The sequence below is a fragment of the Zootoca vivipara genome, chromosome 13 (assembly GCF_963506605.1).
Source record: "Zootoca vivipara chromosome 13, rZooViv1.1, whole genome shotgun sequence".
Taxonomy (NCBI): domain Eukaryota; kingdom Metazoa; phylum Chordata; class Lepidosauria; order Squamata; family Lacertidae; genus Zootoca; species Zootoca vivipara.
The window spans coordinates 33,358,643-33,366,593 of NC_083288.1; positions in this window are offsets into that span (position 1 = coordinate 33,358,643).

Here is a 7,951-nt window from a genome sequence, read left to right on the forward strand (position 1 = left end):
ATTGCCGGATTTACGTATAAACTAAACAAGCTATAGCTTAGGGCCCCACTATTGGGGGCCCCACCCAAAAAAAAAAATAAAGGGGAAAAAACTGGATGTACATTTCCAAAATAGAAGATAAAAACAAAATAAAACCTACATACCTATTAGGTCCATAAATTACCATATAGCATATATTCAACACAAAAAACAGCGACAATTTGTTGTTGACAAAGGACAGCTGGATATATAAAGAGCCCCATTACCTTCAGTAGCTTAGGACCTCATCAAACCTAAATCTAGCCCTGAATTGAATATTTGTATTGGTTGCCTAGGGGTTACCCACCCAGTCCTCGCACCTTTCATAGCCCTCAGAATAGCCCTAAGCTGGTAGTGGCCAAACGTGGCACTCCAACTGTTTTGAGACTACAGTTCCCATCATCCCTGACTACTGGTCCTGTCAGGGGTGATGGGAGTTGTAGTCCAAAAACAGCTGGAGGGCCACGTTTGGCCACCACTGCCCTAAGCCAGGCTTCCTGAACCTCAGCCCTCCAGATGTTTTGGCCCTACAACTCCCATGATCCCTAGCTAGCAGGACCAGTGGTCAGGGATGATGGGAATTGTAGTCTCAAAACATCTGGAGGGCTGAGGTTGAGGAAGCCTGCCCTAAGCCATACATGGGAACTTCCAGCCCAGGAGCTTGCAAGGATCACCAGAAACGGCCCAGCCAAATGAGACCGCAGCTGAGTTAAAACCTCCCACCGACCCACCCAAACTTTATTAACTTATTTTTGTTTCTACTGTTCCTCTTGACACAGTTGTTCCTGAGGCAGTTTCCACGTGGTTTGACCTAGAAAGCCTTAAACAGCTCAGGACTGCAAGACCTCAAGGACCACCTTTCCCCATATTAACTGAGGTCATCCTCTGAGGTCCTTAACTTCATGTGCCTCCTCCATGAGGGTGACAACACAAGAACGAGCCTTTTCTGCCGTGGCTCCTGATTAGTGGAATGCTCTCCTCAGGGTGGTTCAGTTGCCGCCTTCATTATACACCTTTAAGCGCTTTAGATGTTCCTCTTTAACCAGGCCTTTCACTGATTGACATCCAATGCCCTTTTAAAATGTGTTGGAGTGGGGAATATTGGGTTGTTCTTGTTTCTATTTTTATTATGTCTTTTGTGATTTTATGTATGTTGTTGTTGTATAGTCGTTTAGTCGTGTCCGACTCTTCGTGACCCCATGGACCAGAGCATGCAGGCAACTCCTGTCTTCCACTGCCTCCCACAGTTTGGTCAGACTCATGTTCGTAGCTTCGAGAACACTGTCCAACCATCTCATCCTCTGTCGTCCCCTTCTCCTTGTGCCCTCAACCTTTCCCAACATCAGGGTCTTTTCCAGGGAGTCTTCTCTTCTCATGAGGTGGCCAAAGTATTGGAGCCTCAGCTTCAGGATCTGTCCTTCCAGTGAGCACTCAGGACTGATTTCCTTCAGAATTGATAGGTTTGGTCTTATTGCAGTCCATGGGACTCCAGCACCAAAATTCAAAAGCATCAATTCTTCGGCGATCAGCCTTCTTTATGGTCCAGCTCTCACTTCATTTTATGTAAACCTGCCGGTATATTATTGACCTCTATCCTGGACTGCTGTTCTTCAAACATTTACATTTTTTGAAATTGGCCAGAACTGGCAATTGTGGCGCTGTTGCCAGGAAATGCAGGGCAAGCAATGCAGAAAAGTGGGCTTCACCAGCCACATCACCAACTGCCCCACAAGGCCAGTTCTCCAACAGGTGAGTCGATAGCCATGTTGCCAATCCCCACATGAATAGGTGGCAAGGGCGTACCCACCATGCGGCAAGTTAGGGCAGCTGCCCTACTCTAGAAGCAGGGCTGGTGGGCAGAGGCGGAGCACAGCCCGGCGGAGCGCGAGTTCGCCATTCCCGCCGCACCGCGCCGCACCCTCCCTCCAGCTCCCCGGCGCGCCCTCAGGCAAGGCCAAGCGCGGCGGGGAACCAGGGAGCGCGGCGCGGTGGGCGGGAACGCCGAACTCGCGCTCCGCTGGGCTGGGCTCCACCTCCGCCCACCAGCCCTGCTGCTAGGGAGGGGCACAGCCCGGCGGAGCGTGAGTTCGCCGTTCCCGCCCGCCGCGCTGCGCCCTCCCTCCAGCTCCCCGTCGCGCCCTCTGGCAAGGCCAAGCGCGGCGGGGAACCAGAGAGCGCGGCGCGGCGGGCGGGAACGCTGAACTCGCGCTCCGCTGGGCTGGGCTCCGCCTCCGCCCACCAGCCCTGCTTCTAGGGAGGGGCACAGCCCGGCGGAGCACGAGTTCGCCGTTCCCGACCACTTTGTGGCCCCTCCCCTTCCGTGCCTTGGCCCCTCCCCTTGCCCCCCCTAGTTTTGATCCTGGGTACGCCCATGATAGGTGGTATTGCAATTGCATTCCAAGTTAGAAGACCCTCCAAGAAAGTAAGCCTTGAAAAGACAGAAGGGCAAATGGGAATATTAGAATGTAAGAATATTGATGTAACATTATCTAGGGTCTCTGTAATAACCTAATGAATTCAATTCTGGAGCATAGGGCTACAAATACGAAAGCAAAGACTACACCACTCTAGCCTTCCTCATTGCAAAATGTCTAGTAAACCTTTCACATCCGTTCTTGCCATATACCTGAGCGGGGAAGCAGATCAAGAGTTAGGAATGCATGGTGCATGAGGAAAAGCTGAAGCCACTGGCCATATTTGGCCAAGGAAGAGATGATTAAGATGATGACAGAAGCTTGCAAGTATCTAAAAAGCTAAACAAGAGAAGGAGTAACGTCAGTTTTCCAACCTAGCAACTAATTTCTATGGGGAATTGTCGTAATGGAATCTCAGCTGGTATCAAAAGCAAAAGTTTCATTTGTACTGCTATGGGATTTGTTGTTTTTAATGTTCCATAAAGACTCAGTCTTGTCCATTCATATTTTAGTCTGATTCTGTGCATGTTCACTCAAACATCAGTCCCACTGAATTGGACAGATGAAGACTATACAGTGGTACCTCTGGATGCGAACGGCATCTGTCCCGGAGCCCCGTTCACATCCAGTGCTGTACTCAACTTGAAGCGCCAAATCTGTGCATGCTCGCTGCGCGATTCGGTGCTTCTGCGCATGCGTGTGATGTCATTCGACACTTCTGCGCATGCGCGAATTGCCAAACCCGGAAGTAGCCCGTTCCGTTACTTCTGGGTTCAGCACGTTCGTAACCTGTGTTGTACACAACCCGCAGCATTCGTATGTAGAGGTATGACTGTATAGGATTGCAGACATGGTTGCACATCATCAATTCTCTACTTTTTAAAATGTATTTTATTGCTTTTTCATATGTAGAGTTCTTTACAGTACTTCTAATACTTAACCATTCTCTCACACCTGTATTTTTCTTTCTTAATATGTTTTTATTGATTTTCTTACATGGTAAAGATTATACATTCCAAATAAAATGCAAAAGAAACAACAAATTACCAAACAAATATGTATAAATCTTTAAATTCCTAAAGACAACTTGTATTATATAATTCACAATTTCTTAATTTCTCCATATGACTTCCAATCTCCTCATTGAGGGTTCATCCTTTTTCCCCCTTTTTATTATCACTGCTTCAATATTCCTTATCTCCATTTCTTTCTTTTATTTTATCTCATATATTCTTTATCTAACTTACACATTGCGGAGTTTAGACAAAGCATGTCCAGGTTTTCACTTGTAGACAATGTTTAATTAAATATTCTTTATAAATTCCCCATTCTTTTTTATACCTTTGGGTTGGCTATCTCCTAATTGTCTCAGTCATTTTTGCTAATTCAAGATATTCAAACAATTTCTCCTGCCATTCCTCTTTTGATGGTATCATTTCACCTTTCCATTTTTTGGCGACCAGTATTCTCGCTGCTGTTGCAGTGTATAGGAATATTCTTTTTTGCTTGGAAAACTCTTTTTTCCTTGGTCCCAATATCCCCGAGAGAAAGGCTTCTGGTTCTTTTGTAAAAGTTTGTTTGAATAAAAATTAATTTCTTTGTACTGTATATCATATCCCAGAATTTTTTAGTTTTATTGCAGCCCCACCACATATGAATCATTGTCCCTTCAGCCTGTTTACACCTCCAGCATTTGTTTGAGCATGTTCTGTACATCTTTGCTAACTTACTGGGAGTTATATACCACCTGTAGAACATCTTCAAATGATTTCCCCTTAGTGTATAACAGGCTGTGAATTTCCAGTCTGTATTCCATAGTCTTTCCTATGCTGACATTGGTATATTTTTCCCCAAATCAATTGCCCACTTAGTCCTGACTTATTTGGCTTCCTCGTCTTTAACCTCCCATTCAAGTAGGAGTTTGTACATTTTGGAGATTACCTTTGTCTTACTATATATTACTTCTTTTGCCAAATCTCACACCTGTACAGTATTTTTCTTTAGCTTTGTTGAGTTTGGAGCAGAGATGCTGTTGCACAGAAAAACTGGAATACCTCAATTGTGCAGCTCTTTTTGTTGTTAAAGTGTTTTCTTGCAAGAAAATCACACAACTGGTGTCTCTGGCAAGAGATTCTGGGGAACGGTGGGTAGCCCTGTACCATTTCACTAAACATGGCCCTGCCCTACAATGAGGAATGTGGGGAATGTGGTGCTTTTCATTAAAATGTGGGTGAAAAGTACAGAAGTGAAGCTCTCAAATCAAGTAGCTCTTGAAGTTTGAACAGCCCTTGTAAAAATCCCTTGCCATTGTTTGTGTGGACACAGCCACCAATCCTACAAAAAAGAAGCCCAAACCTTTGACATCGCCTCTTCAAGGTAAGTGTGCCCTATTGATACTGTTGACGTAAATAACGGTATGTTTTGCGTGGCTTCTCATGCCCTGCTTAACTCTCTCCCGTCTCTTTTCCTATCATGACCACAGGAAGGAGCTATAGCTTCGCAACCCACAATAACACATCCTGTCTCCTGCCTGAACCACTGCTAAGAATCAGAAGGCATTCCTGTTACTCCTGTTTGCACAGAAATGGAATTACGGTTGGAAGACTGTCGCACCACTTCACTGTCCACAACATGGAGACCGGGCACTGTTGGTCTTAAACCTCCAGAGGCATAAAATGCAAGGCTTGCTATGTTTTCTCAAGCAGAAACCAGCCAGACTTTAAGTATTTATAGTCAGAGGCTATTGTACAATGTAATGACAGTAAACAACAAAAGATGAATTCTTTTTTACTTCGCAATCGGACTCAAAATTATAAAGCGACACAGGCTGCATACACACTACCGTATACATTTAAAGCACATCACCTCCCCTCAAAGAATCCTGGGACCTGTAGTTCACTCCCTCAGAACTGCAATTCCCAGCACCTTTAAACTACATTTCCTGGTATTCTGGGAGAAGCCATGTGTGTTAAGTGCATTGTGCATATGCAGCCGCAGAAGGGAATATCAACTCTATCACTACCAATGTTACGTGGGCCTGAAATCCTTTAAACTGTGTGGCCATCTCAGATTAAAAACACACGCGTTAATACAGGCATCCCCAAACTGTGGCCCTCCAGATGTTTTGGACTACAGTTCCCATCATCCCTGACCATTGGTCCTGTTAGCTAGGGATCATGGGAGTTGCAGGCCAAAACATCTGGAGGGCCACAGTTTGGGGGTGCCTGCGTTAATAGCACACAATGGGGTGGAACCCTGTGGCGCTTGCTGAACTACAACTCTCATAATCCCTGACCATTGGGATTGGGACCATTGGTGGGATTTGGAGTCCAGCAATATCTGGAGGGCTACAAGTTCCCCGCCATCTCACATGACAGACATATTGTTTATATTCGTCACTAAGCATTAGGTTGCCCCACGGCAAGATCATGGAGCTATACAACTATGCCACAAGTTCAGAAGTGATGCCACAGTGGGGTTGCCAGCCTTCATGTCACGTTTGCAGAAATCTTTGGAACTCAGAGTTTGTCTGCCAACAGGCCGGATACCAGAAGCCAGCTCCCCATAGAGCACATCCTTGGGTATCCTGCCACCTTCCATTCTGTGGATATGACCAAGCCAGTGTAGACCTTGCTGAGACAGGAATGCCAACACGCTGGGAGAGCACATATTTGTCTGGAATTCTGTCTTGCCATTTGATACCCAAAATTAAATTTCTATTTAAATCATAATCATTCTTTCCAAACGTGCATCTATATGTATGAATTAGCATGTGCAAATTTTACGGCAGTCTCTTTGTGTGTTTAAGCCAACGAAGTGTGCCGTAATCCTCATGCCACAATAAAATGGGTTGTCTTGAAGGTGCCACAAGGCGCTTCACTGTGGTAGACTAATGTAGATAAGCAACCCTTCTAGCCGTTGCTGCTATTCCCATTAACTAGTGAACCCATGTATTAGTATTAAGAGAGAGGAGGGAAAGAGAAAAATATCTCCATCCACTTTCTCCACCCAAAAGCAGAACCAATAAAAAGAGGTCGCCATCCCATTGTTCTCTGGAACGTTGACTGAGAACAGCGGCACCTGCTTACGCAGAACTCCGAGTTTCGATGTGCAGAAAAAGACAGAAGGGCAGAGGAGGGGAGGCAGCAGCAACTCCTTCCCACTGGGCAGGTTGTAACAAGTACACCTTGGATATAACTAAGGAGCTCACCCGGGCAAGCAAATCCCCAGGGAAGATCCCTCCACGAAATCAGGAGGGGAATGGGAAACAGAGGCAATTGTAGCCATAGGCTCCAAAAGCACTCTGCCCATCAGCACTGCCAGGCAAACACAAAGCTATGCTCCGGTGTTATTTGTGGGATCAAAGCCAAGGAACAAGCAGTTCCCGGAGGCAGATTCCAAGATAATGACTCCAGCGGAAAAGTGAGCAGAGGCCTAAGCCACACACACACACACACACACACACAAAAAAAAAACCATCTCCCCGACAGGTGGATCCTCAAATAACTGAGGAAGCAGACTGGGTGAGTATACGTCAGCACCCAGCAAACTCAGGCCTACTGGGGCTGGGCCCTTGCCACAGCTTGGACAAGTCTAGCCGGAATAAAAAGAAAAATAATATTTATACCCTACCTATCCAGCTGGGCTTCCCCAGCCACTCTGGGTGGCTTACAGCATATACATAATACAGTACATAATACAAACCCACACAGACATTAAGCAAAATAGAGACATCGCCTCCCGACCCCACACCCACTCGCCTCCCCCCCCCCGCCACCTCCCCACCCCCATTTTCTTCCTAATGTAACCCTAATGTCTCAACAAATGAAACTGACCTATGGAAAACGTAACTTGGAAAAAGAGACATTGCGCATACCTTTGTAAACCAAGAAAACTTTAATAAAAATATTTTTTAAAAAAAATACATAATAAAAACATCAAGGGTTAAAAACCTTCAGATACAGGGCTGCCTTCAGGTGCCTTCTAAAAGTTGTGTAATTCTTTATCTCCTTGACATCTGAAGGGAGGGTGTTACATTGATCAGTGTAGGGCTTCTACCATGTTTTATCTCCTGCAAAACATTGATGTTACATCTGATGTTGCAGCCCAGGCATTGCATGGTGGGAGATTAAGCATGGCAGTTTCCCAGAGCCAATCAGCTGCTCAGTTTCCATCCCATTGCAACCTTGCCATGCAAGCCCATCCAAAGGGAAGAGGGTGGAAGGCAGCTCTTGTACCAAGTGGCTACAAAAACCACGGGCAATGCCAGGGGTATGGTGGTAGGAACCCAATGCCCCTCCCCCAGGGCACCCCTCAGTGCCACAGACAGTCCATTCAAGCTTGGCACCTGCCCTGTGAGCCAGTGATAAGTGTTGCACTAGGACATTCCCCACTTAGCCATGAAATTCACTGGGTGATCTCAGGGGTTATCTTCTTTTTTTCAGCCAAGCCTACCTGGCAGGTTTGTTGTAAGGCTAGAATGGGGAAATGTTCATGAATGCCACTGCATGTTCCTCCAC